Here is a 27,949-nt window from a genome sequence, read left to right on the forward strand (position 1 = left end):
CTCTTGGTGGCCACGGTAACGCCGCTGCAGGTCACAGCATCCAGCGTCACCGGGGCCTTAGCAGAGGAGAGCGAGAGCGTCTCGGTTCGTTGTTTTCAAGTTACTTCACGCGCGGGTTTGCGTGGGAGTTCGTGTCTGGGTTAACGGAAATGTCATGCTCCGTTTGTTCGGAATAAAGCTGTAGCCGAAGCAAAAGCCGCGTCGATGAGGCTCGCGCTCATCTTTCATTCTGTGACGTCGTTTACAGCTGTTGTTTTCCTTGTTCTATAAAATTAACCATCAAGAGGCAAGTCCGTCTGCGCCTGTTAAAGACGCAAAACCCCGAGCGGTGCCCCCGGCGGGAAGCTGAGCTTTCGAACAGCCGCGTGCGTCCCCGTTGGTGCCCGGGGCACCGCTGTGTGGCCTCGCGGGTGGCACGCGGCACTCGGCGTCGGGGCCCCGGGGCCTCGGTCCCAGCAAGCGGGAGGCGCCTTCTGCCTGCAGACAGGGAGGGGCGTGGGTGGGGCGCGCGGCCCGTGGCAAGGGGCATCCGCGGCTGCGTCGTGCGGCTGCGAGGCGGGACCAGGCAGGTGCGAGGCCGCCGGCCGGAAACCAAGGGGCCAGGAGGAGCCGTTTCACGTGGATAGGGGAGGCAGAGGCCCGGGAAGGCCCTAGCCCCGCACACCTCCTCGGTGGCACCTTTTTTAAGGCGCCTGCAGCTTCGGGTCAAGTGCACACGAAGTTGAGCCAACTTGGCCCAAGCGTGAGCCATTTCTTCCTCACGTCCACCGTGTGCGTGACTCACCTGCTAAGGTGCACGTTGCGCTTCGGCAGGTCCTAGTGTGAGGCAGGGCGACTGACCCCACAGGGGCTGAGACCACCGCGGGCCCCGGCATGGGGCCTGGCTCACCCTCCTCCCCCACCGGCGCCCTCAGCCGCCGGTCCCCACCCCGATGGCCGCCTTCCTCGTCACGTGACAGTTGGGAGGTCAGCTTATGCTCGATGAGTCGTCATTCGTGTTAGAACAGCGATTCTCAACCGGGGAGTGACCTCACGCTCCAGGGGACGTTTGTCAAGGTCTGGAGACGTTGTTGGTTGTCACGGCCGGGGCCCGAGGGAGTGCCAGCCCCTCAACAGAAAGGATCACCCCGCCCCAGAGGACGGCGCTGTCCACTTTGCACTGGAACGTGAGATTTATGTCAAGGAAGGTGAGAAGGACGAGACGGGCCGAGGCCCCGGGTGGGGACAACGCGGCGGCCCCTCCACCAGCCGCCGGGACCGGCTTCCCCTTGAGGAGATGGCGCTTTCTACGCCGGTCGCTAGGCCGACAAGCCGTGCGGCTGAGGCGTGGGCGCGCCGCGGCGATGAGCCGGATGCGGCCGGCGGGCCCAGGGGCGAGCCGCTGCGACCGCGGGGGTGGCCGCCTCGTCCCTGGGCCTGCGGGGGCCGCGCGTGCGAAGCCCTCTGCCCCTTTGCGCGCCGAGGTCCTCGTCAGCTCCGGTCTCGTGCCGTCGCAGGGTCACCGCACGCCGAGCGGCACCTGCGGCAGCCCTTCCTCGACTTGGACCGGGTCACACCTGTTTCTGGTGACCTTGGTGTCTTCCTGGTTTTACACACGGCGGGTTTGCAGGCCAGACGCCGCCTTCCAGGCCCACCAGCGATGCTGAGCCGTTCCGAGTGGCCTTTCCCGGCCAAAGGGAAGAGGACAGACTTTCTGTTGCCTCTCTTCGCTGAAAGCAGACTCTTGGCAAATTCGACCATCCCCCTCCCCTCCCCTGACGCGGGACCCCGCCTCACCCACCGTGCTTCTCGCTCTTGGGGCTCACAGCCAGGAGGCTCTGGCCAGGAGGCCCGGAGGCTGGGGGGCAGGGAGCTCTTGTCTTGCCGGCCACAGGAGTCTGACATGGCAGGTCACGGACGGACCACACCTCGCTCGCGGGCAAGTTTGCTGTTTCCCTTCCATCCTGGCATTGCTTTGCTTTCCATTTCTTTGTAAGAAATGGGTCTTTCTTTCCCCTTTTAAACTTTGCCAAAAGAAAGAAAGAGAGAGAGAGAGGGAGGGAGGGAGAGAGAGAGAGAGAAAAGAGAAGAAAGAAAAGAAAAGAAAAGAAAGGAAAAGAAAAGAAAAGAAAAGAAAAGAAAAGAAAAGAAAAAAGAAAAAAGAGAAGGCAGGCATCGCGTCCCCCGGTGGATCTCCTCTGGGAACGCTCGGTCTGGCCGCGGGCCCTTCTTTCGCTCCCGACGCCTTTAATTTCCACGCGGCATACCCCGAGATGCCGTCTCAGGTCCGCGGTCTACAGGAAGAGAAGTTTAGATCTGAGGTTATGTTGCTCAAGCCTGACTCGCGCACCCTCTTGCGGGCGGCGATGCTTCCAAGCGATACGGTTTTCCCCCAGACCGTGGGAAGCCGGGCTAAGGAAACGCAGCGCGCGGACGGGGAAGGCGTGGGGGGACCCGGCCGCGTCTGCGCATCTGCGGCAGCACCGGGCACACCGCCCTCCGCGCCTCGGCCGCGGTCGCCTCTGTTCTGGTCTGTCCTGCGAGGCCGGCTGTCATCTCCTCGGGCGACCCAGGGGGCCGTGTTCGCGGCGTGTGAACCCGTGGCCGCCGTCAGAGCGGCCGCTGTGCCGGCTCGCGGTTTCCGCCGGCCAGGTCTGGGGCAGCGGCGGCGCTGGACGGCCCTCGCGGGCGGGACGGCGATCCGCTGGGCGTGCCCGCGATTCGTGCCGCCGCGCCGGGCGGGCACGCCGGTCGGTCTGCGAATATATTAAGAGCAGGTTTCAACTGTTGTTTTTCAGCATTGTTTTTTTTGACAGGATCGAAGCACTTAACAGTTAATTACACAATCTCTTGCCAGTCGCTTTCCTTATCACTCAGACCTTTAATAAGTGAACGAAGAGACATTCATTGCGCCCGTGGTTCGTGCAGGTTTAATCCAGTGCAGCGTTGACATTGCTTCCTGTTATTATGCTTCCTTTCCAGAAAGCACGGGGCCTTCCTCGTATTTCAACAGCCGAGCACGCTTCGGCGCTGGGGAAGAGCCATCTCAAGGCATTCACGTTTCTGGTTTAGTCTGTAGTCTCACTTACGAAAGCTGGCTGTTAGCTTCGGCTTGCGGGTCGTTTATTCGGGGACTCTGAGCCCCGTGTTGTAATGCCGGCCCTCTCGCAACCTCTCTCCGCGTCTTCGAGATGAAGATCATCATTAGATAGCTGTCCCCTGCTTCCCGGCTCCCGGGAGGGCTCGCCTCGCCACCACCACCGCCAGAAACACGCGAGACTGTTTCGCTGTCGTCGTCAGCAGCGCTGTTTGTGACCTCACGGGGTGCTGGTAATAAAATTGCATCCGAATTTCTCGATGGCCGTGGGTCACCTTTGAACAGAACCAAATCCAGAAAAAAAAATCATCCGACCCAAAGGAACAGCAAGTTAACACAAAGACATTCTGCATTTGCTTTTAGCATTTAGTTTACTGCCTGGTTATCAACCTTTATAATGAATCCCAGACTTTGAAGGGCTGTGTCTGTCCATTTAAAGGACTTGCAAGCCTCGAGCGCCGTGTCCTGACTGACCCCTACCCATTACAGTGACTGACCCCTACCCATTAAATGTCATCCAGCTCCCCTCCGGCTGGGCGGGGAGGGGTAGGTCCGGCCTGAACAGCCCCCACCTTCTTACAGAAGGAAACTCGGGAAGTGGGCCACTGTCTCGTACTTAAATCCCGCCTTCGACTTGAGATGTCACTTCTCTCGTCAACGTCACGCTCTTCCTCTCAGGACGGCAGGAAGCCATCGCGGGGCCCCCCTAAGGTCTCTCTAAATAGAACCGCAGACCCTAGAAAACAGCCCGCCTTCGTTAGCCGACTTAGCGCGGATAATCGGTGCGTTGCGAGCTTTGGCGCCCGCACTCCAGAAACCTTCCCCTTCGCCCAGGGCTGGACGGTCAGCGTCAAGCGCGGTTGTTTCCAGGGCTCGTCCGACCCAATCTGCCTCTCGCCTGCCACGTTTCCCTGTGGGCCTGGAAGGGGGAGCCCTTTGCAGCGAGGGGGGATTGCGTTTTAACTCAAGAATCGGCGTCCTTTAGGAGAGGGAGGGGTCAAAGATTAACGCCGCCCCTTGCGTCGCGAGCATCCCCCGCTGGCCCCGCCCTCTGCCCCCCACGGTCCCGCCTGGGCCCTGGCCTTCGCCCGCGGCCTGTTGCTGGAGTGAACTCACGCAGCGCTTTGCCAGCAGAGGGTCCCCTGCTCCCCACTGACTGCGAGATTGATTTCCCGCTCAGTGACTCATGTGGGAGCCGGTCCCCTTGGGGACAGACCCCCACGTCCCGGAGTGGACGTCCACGCCGGCTGTCCGGCACCCGCCCGCTGTCCGTCCCGGTGTGGACGTCCACGCCGGCCGTCCGGCACCCGCCCGCCATCTGCCCCAGCGTGGACGTCCACACCGGACGTCCGGCCCGCCGCCCGCCGTCTGACCCTCCGTCGCGGTCCGTGCTCCGTCAGCACGGACGTCACGGGCCTCCCAGCACATCGCGTCCTTGCCTGCACGTGGGCCCTCGCACGTGCCGGCCTCACCTCCGAGATGGCCTTGCCCCTTTTGCCCTGACAGGTTCCAGCGTGTCCTCCAGGACCCGCCCGTTTCCGTCCGCTCGGAGGAGCCCTCCCTGGTCCCCGCCTGCGCGCTGGGCTCCCACGCCGCCTCGGTCGTGTGTCCGATCCCACTGTCTTTAGTTCTCCACCCACGTGTCGGCTCCTCCTACAGACCCCAAGCTGGAGGGTGAGGTTCACATCTGACCATGTTCCCATCCGCAACAGCTAGTAAACGCCTCACGCATAGCAACGCACAGTGGATGCCTTAACTCCTTAAAACGAGTGGGTCTCTGAAACCGATAAAGGATAAGATAGTGTTTGTGGAAAGGGATCCCAAGCCGTGCCTCTCCCGGACTCCAGGCCTCCCTCTCAGCAATCGTGTTTTGCTTTGTTGTGTTGTTGGTAACCAGGGTGTGGCCCCTTTGGGCGCTGGCATTAGCCCTCACACGCGCTGGGAGCTCGCGGTTGTGGGTCGTGTCCACCGTGGAAGCAGATCCGGCCAGCGCCCTCCCCGGCTTCAGTGGTGATGACAGTCGTGACCTTTACGATGCTTTAATTTGGGATCCTGGGCTTCGTTGTCCCCGCCCATTTTCAGGCTCCTAGTGTGCCTGTGTCTTGGGAGCATGTTTCAGATTTCCAGGGCTGTTTCCTCACGCTTCTCAGAAAAACGAGCCGCGAGCGGGGGACAGACAGCCTAAGGAGCTCTCTGGAGCGACGTGAGCCCTCCCGCAACTCGGCACACGAGTGTGTTTCTTGAGAGGCTGCCGTGGACACAGTTAGCAGCGAACCACGTCTCTGAGCCAGAGAAAAATGGCAGGATGCGTCTTTAGATCCAAGGAGCGAAGGCCTTGGCCTGTGGGGTGGCACCGTCGTCAGGAGTCACCCCAAGCCTGTCAGAACTCCTGACAGCCGTCCGTCCGCACCGTGCACCTAGGCCGGGGTGGGCAGGTGAGGGCGGAGCTGAGGACGTGATGTCAGCCAGGTCTCTGCGTTTCGGCACAAGCGTTATTTTCTAGATCAGTCCATTTCAACAGCAACCCGCGTGCGCCGGGAAAAATGCCCCAGAGATGGTAAGAAAGAATTGAATGTAAGTACGTGTGAGTGATGTAAATCTTAGCATTTCCAGGCCAGGAGCCAACAAAATAAACACATCGCAGTCGGTCTAAGTACTTTTATTTATTTATTTACCTATCTATCTATCTATCTATCTATTTATTTATTTATTTTATTTTTTATTTATGTATTGCTATCTTCTCATTTATTTTATGTGCTTTATGAATTATAAAAGCAATATTCAGGAAGTTAAAAATATATTCCCTACAGAAAGTTAAAAAACCCAGACCTTCCACGCAAGAAAAATGCACGTCAATGAGGCTGTCACCCGAAGTGAGCCATCGTCAACATCCTGATATTCGCGTTAGAGGGTTTTCCACAAACACGTCGTTTTAAAACTCTTGTTATGAAAATTTTGTCACGCACGAGAGTTCTCAGATGCTCACAATCTGTATTCGCAGATCGTCCAGGATTTGCCACCATGGGACCCTCCCTCCCATTTTTTTCTTGCCCTTTTTTGAAGTATCTACTACTTTGAAGAAGGGGAACCCCGATATTCTGAGGGACGAGCATTTGCCTGCCGAGTCCACGTCCGCTCACCTCCCTTTTATTCAGGAGCAGAAAGCGCAGGTTTACACTCAGTATTACATCGTACTTTGGGGATAAATAGCCTTAAAGCTCAAGTCTATCACAGGCTAGATGGGTATTGATTTTTCCTCTTAAATCAATGTTTCCCAAGAGCAGAGTTTTATTTATTCATAAAGCCGGAATGATGTCTGACAGGAGTCACAGGCATAAGCGCCGTGGGTCGGAGCTTCTGTGAGACGCAGGGCTCTGAGGCCAGAGGGGAGGGGACCCCGTACACCCGAGGACGCGCGTCTGCTGTGCTGGCTTCCGAGAGGAGCGGGCCGAGTCCGCAGAGGGGCGCCTCCCAGCCCCCCGTTTGCGCGCCGCTCTTCACGCGGACCCGTGAACGCGCGTCGGGACCCCGCGGCTTTGCCTCGTAATGCAGGGCGTGCGGAACGCGGGCTTTGCTACCCGAGGGGCGTGTTCGCTTGGGGGTGCCTCTGTCACTTTGGGGTACGTTGTGGTGTATTAAAATATATATAACAGCCCTCCGGGCAGCTACGCTGTGTAAATCTAAGACCGCGCGTTTTTTGCTGATGTGTCTGTATGTGTTTTCTATTTTATGTTTAAACAAGTTACTTTTTCAATTAAGAGATGAAGTAAATTTATATTAACATAAACTGCTACTAGTTATGAGACTAAATCACTTCCCCCCAGTCTGCCGTCCGTCACCCTTTTCCCATCGGAGCTCGTTTTCATAAGTCGAAAGGACACGGGGTGGTGGTCCCGTTCTGTCGTTCAGATCTCGGCTTCGCTGGCGCCCCTCGGACGGGCGACCCCCCAGCCATGGCTGAGGAATCCCTCCCGCCTCGTTCTCTTCGCCTTTCGGATTCGCTCGCTCGCTTTATTTATTTATTTGTTTGTTTGTTTGTTTGTTTATTTATTTGGCACGGACGCGATCGTGTTTATGTTCCTGGCCTCTGCCGTTAGACTGGGTGAAGGCAGAGACACACCTGCTCCTTGCACCGCTGAATTCCCAGGTGGGCACACGGCGGTCGGTACCAACGGCGAGTGGCCACCTTTTGGAAGGTTTTTTTTTTTTTTAACTAAATGTATTGGGGCCGACGGCGGTTAGTAAGACTACGTAGGTCGTAGGCGTACAGTTCTACAACACGGCGTCTGGAGGGCACATCGTGTGTTCTCCACCCGAAGCCACATCTCCTTCCGTCAGGACGCAGCTGACCCCTTTGCCCTTCTTACCTCTCCCCTTCCCCTGGCCCTCTGGGGACCTCCAGGCCGGTGCCTGTACCCAGGAGGTTTTCTCTGTCTTGTTCATTTATTGCTTTTAGTTTTATAGCCCACACGTGAGGGAGATCACATGGTTCGCAACCTTGACCGCCTGAACTGTTTTGCTTAGCATGAGAATCTCAAGACCCATCCACGTTGTCGCAAATGTCAGGACTTCGTCCCTCCTTACGGCCGCGTGATATTCCATCGCACAGACGAACCGCAGCATCTCGTCCAGTCGTCCGTGAGGGGCGGGCGCTTCAGTCCTTTCCGGGTCTCGGCCACCGGCCGCCGCGAACGATCTGCTTCTGGTCGGTCGCCGCCCGCGGGCGGGGAGCCGAGAGCTCCCTGCTTGTTCCCCTGCATCCCCGGTGCCCGGAGCGGCCCTGGCGTCTAGTGAGGCTCAAACGCCCCTTTGCTCCCTTCTTGTCCCTGTGGAGGCCGTTTCGGCGTCACTCATACACAACGGACGTGAACCGGAAGGGGAGTGGGCGTGGCCCTCGTGGTCGCTCGGGTCTGGGCAACACCAGGGGTGGACGCCGCCGGGGAAACAGAAAACGGCCTTTGGATCTCGGGGCTCCCGCTGCTTCCTCCCCGAGTCAGGGGGGCCAGCTCGTTCTTGGCCGTCTTTTGTTGTGCGCTTTGGGGTAGCAACCTCTCGTACACTCGTGGCTGGAAAGCAGGAATGACCTCCTCCTGCCCACTGATCCGCAGTCATGGGGGACGCGTATTCTAAAGTGGTCACGGCTCCTCGCAGAGAAAAGGAAGACAATTAAATGAGCGGGGGGACATATCAAAAGCTTTTCGTAAGTGCCGCAAAATCTAATCCTTCGGAGAAATGTATTTTGTTCTGGAAACAATAGGTGTCCCTCCCGAGAGATGCTAAAGCACCTCCGATTTATGAGACGATCACAGCCTGTGAATGGAATTGCGGGAATTCTCAACTCTTTGAGTTTGCCATCAACTTTCTGTGATTTACTTAAAAAAAAAAAAAAAAAAACTGTTCTCATACTGCTGTGTTCTTTGACCTATTAAATACAGTTAATGCTGCACATAATTTAAGGATAAGGTATACTAATTAATAGTCAAACTGAGTTCTCAGATCCCTGAAAACGATGACCTGTTTAAAAAGTTTAAGTTAAGGACAGATCTTCCTGAGCAAATAGTGACAAAGGGACGTGGCTTCTTACTAACGGACAAAAGTTCGAGTTGGGATCTAATGCCGGCGGTCAGCAAACACAATGATTTACTCGCTTAATTTGGACTAATGAACTAGTCCTTTATTCTTTTGAAAAGTAGATGGTTAGAAAAAATGCTTAGGCTTTTTAAGGAAGATAAATGTGCTTTAGAGATACCCAAGGCCTGTGTGCAGACCTGATAGTTTGGGGATTCGTGTCGCATCCGACACATATTTGAATTTTTTGCTCAGTCTGGGGACGTTTTTAGTGCCGGGGTTAGAAATCCAGGGAAGGTAAGTGCCTTGGAGGAGACTGACTTCATCCACACATGGGCCCTGGAGCGATGGGTCCCTTTCTTGGGTTTAGGTAACTTAGGGAATCAGCACATTGTAACATCTGTACTTCAATTATCTGAATACTCTGCAGAGAGAATGACAATTTGAGTTACTGGGTTGCCACTTCACAACTGTTTATTACCGATGTTTTGAAATTAAATATCCATTCTTTATGCGGGGCCTAATTGGCTGGGAGAAGGAGAGTTAAAACTCTCACATGAGATTACCATTTTTTTCTGATTTACCCAAAGAACATTTTCAGATAGCAAATGCATTTCCATCCTCATCGGTATTACTTGAATATTATTTTAAAGCTCACGATATTATTAGCTCTGAATTCTCTCTTATGAATTTAAAATTATGCGGTAATAACTGATGGGGACCATAGAGGAGCCTAGTAAAGATAAATAAACTTTGAAATACAAAAGGATTAGTGGGGATAATAAGATACTCAGTGTCTTGGAGCATTTTCAATCTTGGCATTTATCTTATCCAGTAAATATTTTCATAGTGCTTTAATTTCATTTTTGTCCATCTGAAAAGTTATGCAGGAGCAGCTTTTGTTTTCAAGAACGACAGAGATGTTTATAGTATTTAAGTCAAAAACAGAGGTCATAAATTAATGCTAATCCTCTGAGCAAACATTAGCCTTTGCGTACTATAAGGATTTGAGCTTGTTCACACACAGTAATCCTGAGAATAACAGTTCCCCATGCTCAACAGTGATCTTAAAGATTAATATTTTTCCTTGGTTAATGATTGTGTAATACGTTAATAAGCTTCTCTGAATACTTCCTGAGATTCTAATTATCTGCAGACTTTCAAAGCTATATTTTGATCAGACATGTAAAGAAGCAATGTAGATCAATTACTGTCAAATTAAGGATGATTTTACTCTGTGAGTTAGAGAAAAATACCACCCACCATCAGACTTCAGAATAGCTGAAATATTTAGAGGGAGATAAAAAGTAAGCGGTTAAGGATGTGAAGCTAAAAAAAATCGCGTTGTCTCGGTGTCCCGTTGGTTGGCTAGCCTCTCGCGGTGGAGACGGCGCGGCTCCGAGTGAGTCGCTGCTCCGCGGCCGGCGGTGGGGTACCCCGGCAGACGCTGCCCACCCACGCCGGAGGGCGGCGTGGGAAGTCTCGCTGCAGGGGCTCACATGAAAATTGCTTTCAAGTCTCCAGTGAATAGATTTCTGCGGGTCGGCAGTCCCAGCCAGTGATCTTTTTCTGAGAACTCGGCAGTTTGGGGGCAGAACAGAGAGAGAGAGCGACTTCTGTTAGAAGTGAGTATCTGATGAGTGCCCAAGCCCTCTGCATGTTTAAACGGGAACAGTCACCCCTCCTTTATCAAAGGCATAAGGGGTAGGGTCACATATTTGCAAAGAGCCAGGCAAGTGATAGAGGCTTGTGAAATTGTGGCAGACGTGGTTATGGACGAGTGATAGTAATAATAATAATCGCCACCATCTTCGAAACACTAATTATGCACCTCTCTGTTAGGTTTTCTGAGGTCGTCCTGGTCACTCACGGGTGCTGCCGTTAGCCACGTGCAGGAAGAATGATCTCAATCTCGATAAATAGATGGCTCTTCTCCAGAATGCCATATTTTCTGTCATATGAGATCATGACTGCTGTCACTATGGCAATAGTCATCGTGCAAATATTCTTACACGTTTTGTAAAAAATGAAAATTTGAAAACAACTTGCCTCGATGATAAAGGCGTGACTAAGTATACAAAGGTACATAATATTTCATCATTTTTGAAATGACATACACAGTCTGTTTTGAAACAAAGAAATGTATATTTGACATAACAACTGAAGATGGTACGTAAACAGTGTTTCTTCACTGATGGCAACTTTGTAAATATTTCTATAAAGTTAAAAATCAGAGGAAACTTCAGGCTATAATCAATAGGGCTTTTTGTGTTCATTGGTTTCTCTGTTTTCCAGAGTTTTTTTATAAGAATCGTAATGACCTATTTGTCTTAAAAATGTAGTTACCTTCCTTTTCTCATTGTAACAAGAGCGTGTATTGAGTGATCGCGATGACAGGCTTGAAGATAAGCTTTCGGGATGAAATTCTTTTTTTTTAATTTGGCCTCATCTGTCGTTCATTTGTTTGTTTGTTGCCGAGTTGCCAAAATCTCGTGTAGCACGGTAAACTGAGGAAGGAAGGTAGAGGGTCGAACAGAGATTTAGACTTTTAATTAATCCACAAATTGAGGCCTGCATAAATACATATATCATTCCATTTCTGTGGCACTTTGGGGCCTGATGGGTTTAAAAAGCTTAAGTGGGTTTTAAAGGGCTGTGATCTGTGTAAGTGCGGGTTCCTCTGTGTGCTCCTCTTCCTGTCTCCCGTGACCCCATCTGCCAGGGGCTCTGCCCGGTGGTGCTCGCTTTGCGTAGGGGAGCGCTGCCCTCGGGCTTGCGGAGGACCCCGCGTCGGTGACGGGGCTGGTGTCCCTCTCCCCACGACCGCGTCCAGAACTGAGGACGCGGCTTGCGGGTCGGCCCAGCTCTGCTCTGCAGCAGGAACGGCACCGCGTTTGTGGCGAGGCTCATACCTGCGCGTCTGGGCTTCGTCCCAAGGAAAGTGGGTGCGGGACGTACCGAGTCGCCGTGTCGCAAAGACAGCGCAGCTCAAGGAGACGGCATGGGACATGCTGGTCCCGTCGCGGTCCGCTCCCGGGGGTGGCCGCCCAGAGGCCGAGATGCGCACGGCTCCCCGCGGGGGCGCGCACCTGCTCTGCTCCCTCCCTGCCTCGCGGCGTGTCCCCGCATCACTTTTGCTGAGCCCTCGGTCTCTGCCCGCCTGAGAGGAGGCCCCGGCGTATGGACCGCTCAGGACCGGCTCGGGGGCAGAGCCAGACGACAGGCCGTGTGCCGCCCTCCTCTCTCTCCGTGTGACACTTCATGACACCTGCACTTAGGACAGGGAAACCGCAGGTTAAGGCCGTGGCTCGGGAACCACAGGATGGTGCCGGGACCCCAGGTCGCTGTGGTTGCAGATGCATGAAACCCAGCACGGGGCTGCCAGGCGGGGCTTCCCCGGCAACGTTCTCGGCACTGTCCCATGACATCTAACCCTCAGCCGCTTCCTCAGATAAATCCTGACGTTGGGGCGTATCGCTAAGTGATGGGGTTAGAGTCTCCCTTATCTGATGGAAGATTAAAGGCTTTGTTGAAAAATGCCAAAGGACATTTTCTAATTTGGAGTCTCAATTTTAATTGAGCATTGAAGAGTAACAGCGAAACGTGTTTTAATGTCTCAAGTAAATGGTAAAGCTGTATTAATTTTAAGGCACTTTTGCTTTTGCAGAAAAAAAATAATTGCAAACTTATTTTTTTTTCTCATATAAAATAAAAATGGTACATTGAACAAGCCACATGTAAGGTGATGGTCAGTTCTATGTCAAATAGGACAACCAGAGGGAAAGACCAGGAGATGAGGGACCGTCTCTGTCCCCAGCCCAAACACACTGTGTAGTAGGTGCTCAATAACTATTCATCGGATCTCCAAATGAGTGATCAACTCCCAGGAGTCAGCAGTCTGGACCGGGGGACCAGCCCCGCCGGTGCCCAGGAAAATCACCGCCCGTCTCTGAGCCTCGGGCTCCCCGCTTACACAGTGGGGGTGATGACGTTTGCTCTGCCATTCTGGTGGAGGACCGTGAGAGTCACAGGGAAACCGTGGGGCGCGTCCTTGGGAACTGGACGGGGCTCTACACAGGCAGTGACTAGCCGGCTGCCTGTTTGCGCCCCACGTTTCTTACAGCGCCGTCCAACAAATGCATATTTAAGTGACAGGAGATCGTCGTGTGCTGGAAATGACATTGAAGAAAACTGAGTAGTTTACCACATTACCTCTGAAGTGTTTGGAAACACTGTGTTTATTTTGGCAGTATCATAACCTTTTCTGTGTTTAATTTACTTTGTTTCTTTTCCCCATGGGTAGACACCCGAAAGCATACACTTACACAATGTAATCATTATTTTTCAACATTTCGCGTTAGTAGCTTTTCATGCATATGCGAAGCTCTTTAGGTAAGCATGAGCCAAGGATAATATGGCATAGTGAAGGTTTAAGATATCACAAGTAAAAGCCGATGACGGATTGTCACCACCGCTTTTGAAATCGGATACGGATACATATCACATGGAATTCGCTCTTAGATACGCCGTGAGTGTAGCTAGCGACAGGGTTTGGTCGAAATGAGATCTTGTGGGGTTTGACGAAGAAAATCAACCAGCATGTGCCTTATCTTTTATCCCTTCTTCTTGAGTAATATGCAATTAAATTACCTCTGCGGGATCGCAGTGTGCAGCATATATTAATTTTATGCTCACGCCGCCTATTCTAACCGCGTGCCAACGCTGCCGACGGGTCGCACCGCCACTGCCCTGGCGGGGTGAGCACCGGTAGCTGGTCTCACAGTGCGGAAGCCCTGGATTCGGTTTCGGTTTCAATCTTCTCTCTCTCTCCTTGATTAGATGGTGTATTCACCACCAAACCTGCCGAGTCCGCTTTTGCTGTACGTTGAGCATTGCGGCAAAGCGCTGGATGGCAAAAACTTACCAGACATGATCCAAAATTACGCCCAGGCAAAGGAGGCGAGACAGTGTCCCACGTCACCTCCAAAGGTCACCTGATCAACGTACGGGTACTTACATACGTGAACGACGCTGGCGTCTGATGAAAACCATAATAACGAGACCCCTCCGGCCTTTCCAAGTTCTGAAAAAAAAATTAAGGGAGAGGACAAAGGAGTTGGCAAGTGAGGCTCCCATAGCACCTTTGTTACTAGTAAGGGCGGGTCGGCCTTCGGGCCTTACTCGTTCTTCCGATTCGGAACCCCGGGGTTAAGCACAGCCCGCGCTGGCTGGGACGGACCCGGCTGTGGGCCCAAAGGATCTGAGGGTCAGAGCAAACATCCCGCCCCCAAGGGGAGAAGCGGGGAGCTGAGCCCAGGAAGCCAGGCCACGCACCCTCACGTCACCCCGCCTGCCCTCAAATGGAGTAGACGAGGAGGTGGGAGAAGCCAGAAGTCACCGGCCTGGTCTGTGTAGGGAAAAAGGGGTCCGGCCCAGCGTAAGCAACCCTAGATGTCACGTGAACGGAGCAGAACCTAAGGACAGAAGGCAGAGCCGGCCTCACAGGGAAGGGCCCTGAGGACTCGGGGGGGAGGCGGCGGGCCGCGTGTGTGCGGCAAGGGCTGGCGGACCAGGTCGCGGGGGGCTGGCGAGCGCCCGCCGAGCTCCGTGCTTGCCCGGGGCGCTCAGAGGTGGCGTCCCCAGCATCTCTCTGCGACTGCGTGCGAGCCGGTTCCGTCCTGACTGCATCCTCACACGTCGACCTCTGAGAGCGTTTCTCTGTGTGTTCACATGGTTCTCTCTGTAATCGATCCTGGCGAACTGCATTTCGTTGTAGGCTTTCCAGCCACACACTGAACTCGGTGACGAATCATCAGGTTTCAACAGCCAAGAGTCTGTCATTTTTGGAGCGTGTGAGCGGTGTAAGGATATGTTGCAGAAATTATTTCTCCCTTTTCATAATGCAAATCTGGTTTGTGGCTACTTTAAAGGCTACCTCTAAAAAAGATTCCGTTCCGAGATTGTCTTCAGGGCTGGTGTTTGTAGCTTGTGTCATGTGGGTGGACCCGATGGTCACTGCTCACTCAGTTATGCTCAGATACAGTCAACAACCACCAGCCCATTGATTTCGAAGGCTTCCTCTGTTGTTTAAGTGAGCATAGTATATACAGTCCTCCAATACAAGGTCCTTAGAAACAGGGCTTCAGAGAACAGTGACCATCAATTACGGAATGGTTTACTACACGGATTTTGTTATTCCATGCATGAAATCATGTTGCTCCAAAACAATGTTACTGTTACTAAAAAGGAAAAAAAAAAATCTCTTCCGTACAATGGGGCTCGTAGTTGGGTGTATCCTGTGCCCCATAAAGCAGATGTCGACTCTTTGCTGAGTGTTTCGGGTGTGACGTGGGGAGCCACCCCTCCCCCGTCGCCCAGGAGTTTGAAGTCGTTCACCGACATACCTTCACTTTCTAGAAGTTTCCAGACATAGCACTGCACAGCATCAACCCTCCCCCACAGAGTCATCTACGAGCTAAAACGTGCATGTGGGAGCAGGGTGATAAATTAGCACCGGGGTCCCCGGCGCCTCCAGGGTAGTTGCCATGGCAACACCTGTTGCCGGCAGACAGAAAATGCAGTTCCGTCTCAAGGAAGCGGCTCCGAGTTTCCTGCGCCCGCTCTCGCCCAAGAAGTGGGGCGATTTTGCTTCTGCTCTGCGGGCTTTCGGGGGGTCGCCAGTTCCCACCGTGTGGGCAGGTCCCGCGGATGCGGCCCTCGGCTGTTCCCGTTGGGTCCGCGAAGATGCCCCCACGGCCTTCCCCAGGGCACTCGTCCTCTGATGAATTTTGCCAGCTGTAGTAGAAGCAGCGCCTTTGTTGGGAGAGTCCCGAGCCTCTAAAGCCTGGTTTTTCTTTTTCCTTTTCTCTCTCAATTCCTCCCCACGTCCCCTCCCCTCCTTAGTCAGTTAGGTGGCCGACGTTGCAGCCAAGATTCTCCTAATAATGGGGAACCTGCCAGGACAATACCCAGGGCCTGAATGTGTGTCCTCCGCCCACCCCACGGGCACACGGCAGCCCCTGCAGGGAGGGCCCCTCCGCTCCCCGAGCTCCTGTGTGGCTGGGGAAGGAAGTAGGTTTCTCCACGTTTTTGGATCTCACAGGCGTATGTGGGCAGCCTGCAAGCTCGCGTCACACCCCATGCCAGCCTCAGCGTCCTGGGCAAGGGGGAGACTTCTTGCCGACCCTCGCTGCCCCACGCTGCCCCACACGGGCACACCGTGGACGCAGCTTCTGGAAAGGCGCGGTGATGACCGGCCCTCCAGCTCCACTGCCCCTCGGGTGATCCCGGGACTGCTTAAAACAAGTTGTTCCTCTTCAGGAAATGTCCGAAGGCCAGTCTGAGGCTCTGTGATAGAAAAGGCAGGCAGCTATAAATGGCGTTTAAGTGGCCATCCAAAGGACAGCTTACCAGGCGCGCAGAGTGCTATTTCTCTTTTTAGCAAGGAAATGACATTGAAAGGTGAATGAGGAAATGAACGAACGAATGAATGAATGAATGACCTCTTCGGTTCCCTTGGTTATTATCCCATCTTTATTTCCATTGCCTAAAAGAGGATGTTTTAGAATATTTCTCTTACTACCAGTGCATCAACTAGTAATTAGAGGAGTTAATCTATATATTTTTCTGTTCGCGAAAGCAACGTTTTCGTTCCGAGGCTAGTCTTTGTAATGTGTTTATGCTTCCTCGCTTTTTGTCCGGATGTGTGAGACGCTTGCAACTTTCTTAAAATACATTAAATTTGCATGCTGTAAACTGTTCTTTTCCAATACAAAAGGTTTTTTCCCTGTCGAGGGCTTCAGTCATTTTGATTCTTTCTTTGTTAATATTGAAACTGGAAAGAATTCAAGTGCAAATGTCGCCTGGGAGGTGGGCTCACAGGAGAGGCTTCCCGGAACTAGCGTCCACTTAAGCCCCTTTCCAGGTAACAGACTTACAGAAAGAAGGTTTTTACTAACCAACGTCATTTGTTACAACTCAGCAGATGTATTATAACCGCATCCGTCCTTACCTGGGTTCTGCGGAGCATAGATAGTATCAGCATGCACGATTAAGGGTTTGTATCATCACTTCCCAAGAATTTGAGAAAAAAAAAACATGTTCTTTTTGGAAAGGGGACTTTTTTCTTTCAACTGCATCCTTCTGAGGATTTTCAGAAGGAATTATAGTCCTGGTGCCATCATCTTCTGGATGCTTAAAATTTTTTGATTTTTTAAAAATTAATTTATTACTTTATATATTTTTTTGGCTTTCATTTTATCTTCATGGGCGCCTCTCCTTGGCACCTCTGGGAACTATTCTCTCTAACCTCTTCCATTTTCCCATTCTCAATAAGGAAAATAAAACCCCAGAAAACATTCCTTTCCTAATGGGCTGTTGCTCTGCGCACGGCAGGGCCCTGCAGCTGTCGGAGTGTGTGACCATGACGGGGAGGCCGCGGATGGCACGGAGAAGGGAGCCGTGAACCCGGTGGGTCCCGGGAAGGCTGGGGGCGTGAGCGACAGCCGCTGGGGGGTGGGGGCGCTGACAGGCGCGGCCGGGAGAGCCAGCGAGAGCGGAGAACACGCTGCCTGGAAGTGTGGGCCGCGGGTCAGGGAGAGCCGCGCCACCGGGGCCGCGGGACTCCAGGAGGGGCACGTGTCCTCGGTGACGATTTCATGTCGCCCGGCACGGCGTAGCCCGTACACCTCGTCTTGGCCAACCCTGTCGTCGCGGTCGGTACCAGTGGGCAAGTTCAGTATCATTTTCTTGCATGAAATTTTAATGGAAGGAAATGTCCGTGCTTCGAGGTGGATCTGCCATAGTCACAGTTTATTAAACCCATCAGAATTCAGATGGATCAATAAGAAATCACATGCTTTCGTTTATAGGCCTGACTTTTTTTTTTTTTTTTAACCTTATGGTTATCACAGTGCTGACAATTATCATTTGGACAAATAGTAGTGTGTATAACGAACTGGGTTAGTGATTGGTTTGGTGAGCATTTTCCAGAAGGAACTGATTGGTGACATAGTCCTCTCTTCCCGGAGGGAGGTTCCTGGCGTGTGAAGCTAACCGTGCCCTCGTCGGCATTAGGACTCGCTGGGGTAAGAGACTGTAAACGCATGAGCCAGCCCTGGGGGAGGTCGCCGCGACCCGGAGGGCCACAGAGTTCAGGAACATCTTGACGTTTAATGCAGTCCTCACGAACACTGTCACCGGGCGAAGTGGGCATGACAGAAACAGTGCCGAGCTCGGCACTGCCCCCGCTCAGTCTGTGCCCTCGGCGCTGGGGTCAGATTCGGGTAGATACCTGGCTTCGAAGTCCTAAAATCCCACTCAGCGGAAAAAGAGATCGACGTGGAAAGCTCAGGGTTCCCATTCGATGGGCTCAGTAATCATTCGCAGTGATTCACTGCTGTCCGCACTTAAAGACAGGCAGTCACGCGAGTGAAAGCCGACCCGAAGGAGCGTTGTGGTCAGGTGGCCTCCGTCAGGCCCCTGTGTGACGGTGTGCAGTGGAGCCGGGTGACGCCGGCTAAAATCACACCTGGGGTTGCCGTCTTTGTCTAAGACTGACCTGGGCAATGACTGACATTAAAATGTCCACATGCCGTGGAATATTTTTTTGGTAACAGCTTCATTGAGACATAATTCGCATGCCGTACAATTTGCCCATTTAAAGCGCACGATTTAACGTTTTTAGTACATTCGCGGAGTCGCACGACCATCACCGCGATCTATTTCAAAACGTGGTCATTACCTCGGAAAGAACCCCCACGGCCCTCGGCTGTCCCTGTCGCGCCCCCCGGCTCCGAGCCACCTCCGGTCTTTCTGCCTCTCCACGTTTTCCCGTTTGGGACGTCTCGTGTAAATGTAATCATGTGCCAGCTTCTTTAATCGGCACGTTTTCAAGGCTCGTCCAGGTTACAACGTGTATCGGTGCTTCATTCCATGATATGGCCAAACGATGTCCTTTTACATGGTCACACCGCATTTTGTCCATCCATTCACCAGTGGGTGGGCATTTGCATTTTCCCACTTCGGGCTGTTACGAATGATACTGCTACGAGATCCGAGTACACGTGTGTGCGTGCACGCGCTGCCGTTTCTGAGTGTGCACGGAGGGGCGGAGCTGCTGGGTCAGCAGGTAGCTCTTACGGGGAACTGTCTGGGGACACCCGGCCTGTTTTCAGGGAGGCCATGTCGCTTCCCATGTCCATCTGTGGGCGCGAGGGTTCCGGCTTCTCGGCGTCCTCACTGACCGTAGACTTTCTGACGACAGCCATCCTTGTGGGTGTGACGTGGCACCCAGATTCGATTTGCATTTCCTTGACGACTGATAGCACTGAGCATTTTTTCGTGTGCCTATGGGCCATCGTGTACTTGGAGAAATGTCTATTTAGATCCTTTGCCTATTGTTGGTTAGGTTGTCTTATTACTGTGTTATAAGAGTTATTTTTATATCATAGATAAAAGCCCTTTATCTATACGATTTACTCATTTTTTGTCCTTTAGGTTGTCTTTTCACTTTCTTAATAGTGTTCTTTAAAGAAAAATCTTTATTATTTTGATGAAGTCCAATTCGTCTGTTTTTTCTTGTGCTGCTCAGGCGCTTGGTGCCAGGTCTGGAACTCCAGACCTGAGCATATGCTTTACCCCTCTATCTTTTTTCTAAGAGTTCTGTAGTTGTAGCTCTTAAATTTATCCGATCCATTTTGAGTTAATTTTTTATATGGTCTGAGTTAAGGATCCAACTTTATTCTTTCGCATGGTCCCACAGCCTTTTGCTGAAAAGACTGTTCTTTTCCCCATTGAACAGTCTTGGCACCTTTGTCAAAAGTCGGTTGGCCATAGACATGGGTTTATTTCTAGATACTAAATTCTATTCCATTGACCTAAATATCTCTCTTATTTACGCCAGTACCACATCATCTTCATTACCTTGCTCTTTTCTAATATTTTTAATTCGCGAAATGCATATTTCGAAAATGCAAAATTACATACTAGTTTTTATTATTAAATTATCAAGTCATATGTTTAATTTTCAAATCAGACTCTTTATTCACATCTAGTGACAGAGAAAGCGTATGCAGACATTATTTCTAATACATATTAATAAGATTTGACATTTTAAGAAAACCGTTTATTCATTTTATTTTTCTACTGCAGCAATTCACGTTAGGTAATCACATCTTGCTCCTATTTCTAATAAATCCAGGAGAGTTCTCTGGGATGACCCATGACAACATGGGGAGGTAGAGAGGTCTGCAGTCTAAACATATCTGTATGGCAGAGGTTAAGGAGAGGGTTCGATTTGAAATCTAGGGAAGGAGCAAAAGGCGGCTTGGTAGAGGCTCATGTCTGTCCAGCTCTTCGCCATCGAAGACCTTGCCTCTGAGCTTGCGTGACTCGTGGTGGAAGGACCCGGTGTTGTGTTGGAGGACAACAGCCCAGAACTGTGTGATCTTTTTAGACCTATTTAAAAAGAGACAGGAAGCGATAACGTAGCTGATTGCAAACAAAAGGCAGCCAGCTGTCTGTCTCTTGGTTAGCGTCTGGGGGACAGTAGATGTACCTCCAGGTGACAAGAATGAGCTGCGGACTCGGCTGCGCGGCTCACGTGTGGCCCCACAGGAAACCTCGCCGGATGCAGGTCCTGGAGGCTCGTGTTCTGCTCAGTTTCCCGTCTGGCGGATCAGGGATTGTGCCTCAGTCTGTTCAAATAGTGGAGGAGTTCCGAATCTCAGTCAACAGCCAGGACGTTCTCCCCAGGGCATCAGCACGTTCATTCATTTATTCATTCATTCATTCGTTCCGTCCCTCTCCCCTCCTCCCTCTCACACGGCGCCTCTCACGCTGACCTACGGAAAACGAGGTTTAACGCAGAGGTGTTGACGAGCTCGTGGGACGGGAACTGGAGAGGACGGGGGTGGGGGGACAGGCGGGCGCCGGAATCGGAGCAGGGCCACCGGGGGTGGGAGGGGACCGGGCGGCCCCACGGGCCGAGGGACAGCGAGGGGGCCGCCCGGTCCCCTCCCCCGTTTCTCGCGGCTTCCCGGTGTCCTCGGCGGAGTGGACGAGGATCCCCCCGGGACCAGGACGTGTGCATGTCATCGGGGCCACGGCCTTCGTGCCTCACGCACCCTTTCGGCGAGACACTCCCGCAGCCCGGCCGCGGCAGCTGGTCTCACGGCACACTCCGATGACCGTTACCGGAATTCTCACGTGACTCCCGCGGCACCGAGGCGTGCTAGTCGTAAAACTGGGACCATGCGTGGGGAGCTGGCGATGGGCGTGCGTTTGATCAGACGTTGGCCTGGCCGCGACTTTGGAGAAATGTTTCGATTTACTCATCCCTCTTAGCAGCTTTTTCTCTGCTTTGTCCAGGGAGGAACGTAGAGCTCGGCGTTTGGCATAAATGTGCTCACATCTTCGCCGTGAACTGGACAAGCAGCTTTCAGTCTTTATCCATCCGCCTTTTTTTTCCACCCCTAACTTTCTTTCTCTTCGCTTACAGGCCGGGAAGGACGGGCGACCTCTCAGCACAGCCTTGCAGAGGGACGACTCTGCCAGAGTTTGGAACACTCACTTGGACGAACGTTTCTCCAAGGTAAACATGGGCACCGCGGCTGTAAGGCGCAGGGCGTCAGGACGGGCAGCTCGCGGGGGCCGCACAAAGGCTCCTTGTTTAGTCTGCTGCAAACCCGGAGTGGTGCGGAGAGACGCAGGGGGGAGGAGAAGGGAGCGTGGGCCCCCTGCGGCCTCTGCCGCATGTGGGAGGCGCCGGCAGCCTCGGCCACTCCTGGGGCCCTGCCGACCTCCGGTGGGACCCGGCAGGAAAGGGGAAGCTGCCCTTTTTTGCTCCTCCCGTTAATCTCGCTCTCAGATATTTGCAAAAACAAAAGCCAGTGTGGCTTTTATGAGGCAAGAGTCGGGCAATCCCCCTTAAAGGTTAGAATAAAATATATGCTACGGACATGTCACAAGCGGGAAAACCCTGAACCGTGGTGTCTTCCAGCAACTCAGAGTTACAGATTTGGAAGATTTGGAAGAAATCCACGTTCTTCTTTTATGAAAATGCTCGGTGAGCCTTGCCTTGTTGGGCGGCACATGCTTCATGAAGTTCTTTCGAAGATGATATTTTCCGTGCCTCTTCTGTGAGGAGGGGGGCGGGGCGTGCACACGTGTGTGCGTGTGTGTGTGTGTGTGCAGGCGTGTGTGTGGGGGGGGGAGGAGAGACAGGCAGAGAGACCCGGGAGGAGCCGCGAGCATCGAGCATCGCACTGTGGTCCCGGAGGAGTCCCCCCGCCCCCCCGGGGGCTCTCTTTATGAGTCACGAGCCTTGCAAGAGCAGAGCCTCGGCACTCAGCGCCGGCTCCAGCAGTCACGAGGTCCCCGCCGGCACGTTGACGCAAATCGCTGTGTCATTTCTGTCCTCAGTCTGTCGCTCAAGGCCACTTGTGCCGAGCCCTGCATTATATCTGAGAAACGCCGCCTTCCTCGTGGGTAGAGAGATCCGCGAACACACGGAGAGGGAGATGCGAACACGCTCTCCAGTGTGAAAGAGAAAAAGCCCGCTCTGCCCGGCAGTCAGCACCCAGTCGCCGTGACCTGGCCGCTCGCCCGCTCGCAGGAGGTAGTGGCTTCAGAGGGACCAAGGCCGGGCCGTGTTTTCCTCCTGGGTCCTCGGCCCCGCGGCTCTTTCCCCGGGGCGGAGGCCGTGCACTTCAGGGGGGACTCGTGTGCCGTGGTTCGCTGTCTGTCCTCACAGAGCAGACGCTGTTTGCCGACTGTGACAGGCTTGGCATGCAGAGCGGGGCACAGCAGGCAGCCGGGGGCTCAAGACGCTCGGCTGAGAGGGTTTTAAACACATATTTTGTCCACGGCCACACCACCCTGAACACGCCCGGTCCCGGCTGACCTCGGAAGCTCAGCAGGGCCGGGCCTGGTTAGTGCTTGGATGGGAGACCACCTAGGAAGCCCAGGTGCTGTAGGCATAAAAAATAAAAAATAAAGGATTGTAAGTGGACAAGGTCCTCGCAATCTGTGAGGTCGACCAAGAGTCGCCTCACATAGAAAAATAAAAATAAAAAAAACATTTTAATGGTGTCTCGGGACGGGGGGGGGGCGAGTCGCGACGGGGGGCCATCGCGCCCCTGCCGGTGGGCATGTCCTCATCTGCACGTGCAGCCTGGAAAGGACGCGGTGACCGGGACTCGATCGCGAGAGTCGAGGGACACCCAGAAACCCACAGAGCGGCTTTGGCATTCCTGTGCCAGCATGCGTGAGCGGAAACCAACCCGGCACCTCCTCTGGCGACGCTCGGAGGTGGGCGGGGGCCCCGAGGTGAGCGGCCTGCTGCCGGGGACGGGGTCCGTGCCCCGGGGGTTCGCGCTGAGAGGCGCCAGCCGTGGAAGCGAAGGTTCGGAGCAGCCGGTGCCTGGAGCAGGTGGCCGCGGCCAAGTTCACGCCCCGTCCTCGCGCCGGGACAAGCGTCACACTGCCATCGTGGCTCGTGCCGCAGGAGTTCGCTGCGCCGTTTCGCAGGATCGTCATCGTACACATGGTGACGTTTCCGAAACGCAGTCGTGGCGAAGCTGGCGCGTGGCGAGCCCGGTCACTGCCGACCCCTCTCGGCTGGAGCGCCGGCCAGCCCCGCGGGGCAGGCTTGTCGCGCCGGCTCCGTGACAGTCACGGGCAGGGTCTGCATCATCGTTTTTAAACGCCTCATCCTTTGCAATGTGTTCGGCAACCTCTTCAAAGAAGTGTTTGAGGAACCTTCTAAGAATAGATAAAATATATTTATATGATGATATTTTCAAGGAAAGACCAAAGAAACCAAGAAAAATTACCCGAGGTGTCCCCAAGCTTTCCCTGGGTCGCTTCAGTCTGTTTGGCACATTTGTGTGGTCTGCTCTTAGAGCAGTTTTTATCTGACGGTTTTTCACCACCGAGTCGCGGGTCTCGGGGGCCAAGGCGGGTGGGCTCCTCGGAGCCACTGCTGCGGCCGCAGGACTGGCAGCCCTGGGGGCCGTTTGCAGTGGCCCGGCCGTCGGTGGCTCCGGAGCCTCCCACCCTGCCCCCCGGTCCCCCTTCTGCCGGCACCTACAGCAACCCGTGTCCCCGGGGCCTAGACGTCAGCAGACGCCAGCGGTGGTGACCTGGCTGTCCATGCACATGGCCGCAGCCCTCCAGGGAGCGAGGGCTCACAGGCAGCCACATGGGCACGTGCACCCCAGTGGCCAGGTCGGGGCGTCTGCGCCCCAGAACCAGGCAGGCCTGGCCTACCTGGCATCCCGTGGGCGGTGCTGGCTGAAGAAGAAGCACGACGAGAGAACCTGGCGTCCTAGCAGGCAACCGGGCGTCGAGGAGCCCTCGGTGGGCCACGTTTGGGATCCCCGGTCCCGCCCACCTGTAGCAAAACTTCAGTGGCAGTCTACGGACGCATCTCAGTGATCCGAGGACAAAGTCGTGCACACGAAGGAAACGTCTCTCCCTTTGTTTACGCGGGGTACGCTGCAGCGTTTCTGTGGGAGGCTGGAAGCTAGCTCTCGTTTTCGGCTTTGGGAGACTGACTGACTCATTGGTAGTAGGAAGTAGATGCGAATGAACTATGTTTGGGAACTTGGAGAACATTTTTAGCATTCGGATTCCCCTATTTATAGTACAACCTCAGGCGCAGGAAAACGTTTGGCATTTCTATGAGAAATGCAAACTCTTTAACATGCTCTCTTGTGATCTAACAATTCACTTCAGAATAAGACGAATCAGTCTTATTTCGAAAATGTTTTATACAAATATTGGCAAGGAAATTCTAACTGCATTGCTATCGATTTTTTAAAAGGCCACCGCCCCTCATGTAATTGATGACAAATGACACAGTGTTCCCTCTTCCTGTAGCCCTGTGTGAGCTGCCTGTGAGTACCCTAAATTCACACCCCGCCTGGCCCCACTCTTTGATTTTTTAGGCTTTGTTAATCCATGTTGAAATTAGAGACCGTGTTTCTAGGTGCCTCCAAATGTCAAAAAATTTTTTTAACCTAAACGTCCTCTTATTCACAATACTTTCCTCATGACTAAAACTCCAGACTAATATATTTACATACACCTTTTCTATTTTACATTAGAGAATATGAGAGTCGTAATTTATAGGATTTCACCCTTAATTGGCCAAATAGAAGAAGAGAAATAGTCATATTCTCTCTCTCTCTCTCTCTCTGTTGAACTAATAAAAAATAAAGCAAACTATGTATAACGTGGTTTCCTGGATGGGATCCTGAAATTAAAAACAAAAAAACTAGGCAAAAATTATGGAAATCTGAATTAGTTATAGACTTTAGTTAATAATAATAATAACAGTAATAATAATAATAGTGTACCAATGTTGGTTCACTGATTGTAACAAATGTACCATGTTCATGTAGAAAGTTAATAACAGACTAGAAATATCACAGCGACTGTATTCGTAACTAAGTGTGGACAGGGCTAGAGCTGCTCCCAGTCTGTTTCGTGACAGGCCCTGGAGTGGGAGGTGGTACCTGTCTCCCCGCTGCCTCCCGGAGCACATCCATCTGCAGTGGCACCTGGCAGGACCAGCCGCATAACCCCCTGCCCCCACCATCCGCTCGTGTGGGGCTGGAGCGCGCTTCACCCCCCTCTCCCCGAGCATCCCGGGGAGACGAGCATGCGGGTTCAGACCCCCCAGGCTCACGATGCTGGGGGCCTCGGCTGAGCTTGTGACGTCATTTTCCATTTCTGTGAAGCCAGGGAGTCAAACCACATTTTTCTCTCGGGGAATCTGTGGCTTAGAAAATTCCGACTCTCCGAATGTCTATTTGTGATCGCAGCCGTGGGAGTCCTTGAGGATGAAACGTTGGCACGGAGGCAATTTGCATACATTATGTAGTTCATAGCGTGAGGGTATTCATCATTTTTCAGCACTTTTGAACTCTGCCGAAGACGAAACAGCCCCTGGAAATAATATTGTTGCCATGTGAGAGTCGCTTATGCATTAAGACCGCAGGTTTTCGAAATACCACAATGAATCCGAACTCAAAATCGTATTAAAATGTTAAATTATGATTTGTGATAAAGTGTTATTGTTCCTATAAGGTGCATTTTCGAACAATGATTTTAGGTTAAGGTGCTTTTAGATCATACGCTGAACTGTATTTCATATTTCACATAATTTATAGTCTCATGTGGTATTTCAATTTCAGACAATAAAACCTTGAATATCTCATTATGCTGAAGGCCTTTCAAGACGCATAAGACCCTACTACGCATTCCCATTACGCTTGCCGAGTCAATCAGGAGGTTGCTCACCTGACGATTATTCCTTAAGTCCTTTGGAGCAAGTCATTGTCCACTGTAAGCAATCATTTTCTAGGTTGTGTTTATATGTTACGTGTTTTCTAGGTAGCCTATCTCAGTGCTGTGTTTTGATTAGAGACTCATAAGAAAGAAACTCGACTCGGGTCCGCCTGGTAGCTAATTCCCTAGTAACCACTTTGGCTGCAGAAACACTGGGGAGGATCCAAGAGTGCTTCTCCAGCTTGACTATTCAATTAAGTCCCTCTGGGGGCTTTTAAAAGTCCCCGCATGCAGGTTGCACCCCCAAACTAATTAAGCTCATCCCTGGAGGCGTTTTTTAAAAACTCTCCGGGTGCTTCTAAGATGCAGGCCAAGTTGAGGAAGGCCAGCCGTGGGCAGGAGTGAAGGACACTTGGTGAAGGTCTTCCCGCAGTGAGCCGCAGCGGGTCGCGTAGAGAGGGCGTGCTTTCCGAGAGAGGCCTGCCGGTCTCCCCCTAAGACTCCCAGGAGAGTTTCTTGAGTCTGAAAGGATTTAGGGAAAAGCGCCTGTGTGCCTGGCGCTGCGGCATTTGCTTTGACTCTTGTGTGTGTGTGTGTGTGTGTGTGTGCGCGCGCGAGCGCGTGTGTGTGTGTGTTTCTGGTGTTTTCACGCGCATTGGGGATCGAGAGCTAACGCATCACGAGCAAGCCCTGCGCTCAACATCACTCTGTCTCGCAGCCGGGAGAGGTAGAAGTTAATTCTCTTCAAAACGAAAAGTCAGAGTTCCGTTTCATTACAGGACTCTTCTCTCTCTGTCATCGAATGTTTAATCATTCATGCATTCAATAAACATTTCTCAAGTATGCACTAGTCCAAAAAAATGAGTTTTAAAATGCCAGAAGAATACAAAGGATCCTGTATCCATTACCTTTTGCTTCATAACAAGCTCAGTGCCCTGATGTGACCATTTATTTAGCTCTTGATTCTGCACTTGGCGGTTGAGGCTGACTGAGCTGGGCATATCCTCTGGTCTCAGCTCAGCATCCACGCGCAGCAAGCTTGGCTGTGGTTTGGCTCTGCCGACCTGGGGCAGGCTCTCACACGTGTGGGGCTTCGGCTGGGACACCTTGGCTGGGGCCTCAGGTGTGTGTGGGTTCTCGTCCTCCAGCAGGGCCAGCCCAGACTGGTTCTGTGACGGAGTCAGGTCACCCAGAGAATGAACGGAAGTACGCAGGCACCTCAGGCCTCACTCAGACCTGGCATACTGTAGCTCCTGCCACACTGTTTGGCCAGAGCACGTCGCAGTCCAGCCTTGATTCAAGGGCTGGGGAGACAGGCTTCCGCTCTCGATGCATGGGGGCACAGGAGAGCCATATCACAGAGAGCGAGCGCAAAGGAAGGAGTGAGAAGTGTGGTTATTTTTGCCGTCGGCCACAGGTGGGAAACTCCAGTTCTGTCTTGGGATGATCAAGGAGGTTTTGAAGGTGAAAAATAAGTTTTAAAAAAATGCACATTTTACATTTTTAGGTGAAATCAGTAGCATAAGCGAAATGATCAAATTGTATGTAATTTCCTTCGTGAAAAAGAAAACGGAGGTTGTAAGTTTCCTGCGTGTAGGAAACGTGTCATCGAGCCCCACGCAGAGCCCGGGGAAGGCAAATGGCGTGCACTTCTTTGTTTGCATCAAGAAAAGCCGGCGCAGTGCATCGAGCAAGGGTGCGAGCCCACGGGCAGCCGTGATAACCGCGCGCCTCGTTGACCTTGGACAAGTTACGGCCCAACGATGCCTTCTGTGTCAGTTGGTTCTTGCTGCAGAACAAGCCACCCCACCTTGTAACATCCTAGAACATCAGCCCTTTGCTCGGCTCCCGGCGCCGTGGGCCCGCAGATGGGCTGGCCCGGCTGGCCCTGGCCGGCTCTGGTTTCGTTTGGGCTCATGGACGTGTCTGCGGCCAGCTTGCACTCAGCGAGAGGTCTCTGCTTCTGCCAGTGGGCTGACTGTCGGGGGACAGCGAGGACCCCTGGGCCAC

At 52.9% G+C, this 27,949-nt stretch overlaps 1 protein-coding gene and 1 pseudogene across 3 annotated transcripts in view; both read left to right on the forward strand.

The window, feature by feature from the left end:
• The window catches only part of PAG1 (phosphoprotein membrane anchor with glycosphingolipid microdomains 1), a 78,666-nt gene that overhangs the window by 21,878 nt on the left and 28,839 nt on the right, over positions 1–27,949 (forward strand). For 2 of the 3 annotated variants that reach the window (XM_036233256.1, XM_016151492.2), the window contains exon 2: positions 21,144–21,236. The gene's annotated coding sequence lies outside the window, so the exon portion shown is untranslated. Of the gene's footprint in view, positions 1–21,143; positions 21,237–22,066; positions 22,263–27,949 lie in introns of all 3 variants that reach the window. The other variant, XM_036233257.1, reaches the window with a different exon arrangement.
• LOC118612123 lies at positions 22,505–22,623 on the forward strand (annotated as a pseudogene).

This window comes from Rousettus aegyptiacus, unplaced genomic scaffold (genome assembly GCF_014176215.1).
Source record: "Rousettus aegyptiacus isolate mRouAeg1 unplaced genomic scaffold, mRouAeg1.p scaffold_m13_p_15, whole genome shotgun sequence".
Classification (NCBI taxonomy): Eukaryota; Metazoa; Chordata; class Mammalia; order Chiroptera; family Pteropodidae; genus Rousettus; species Rousettus aegyptiacus.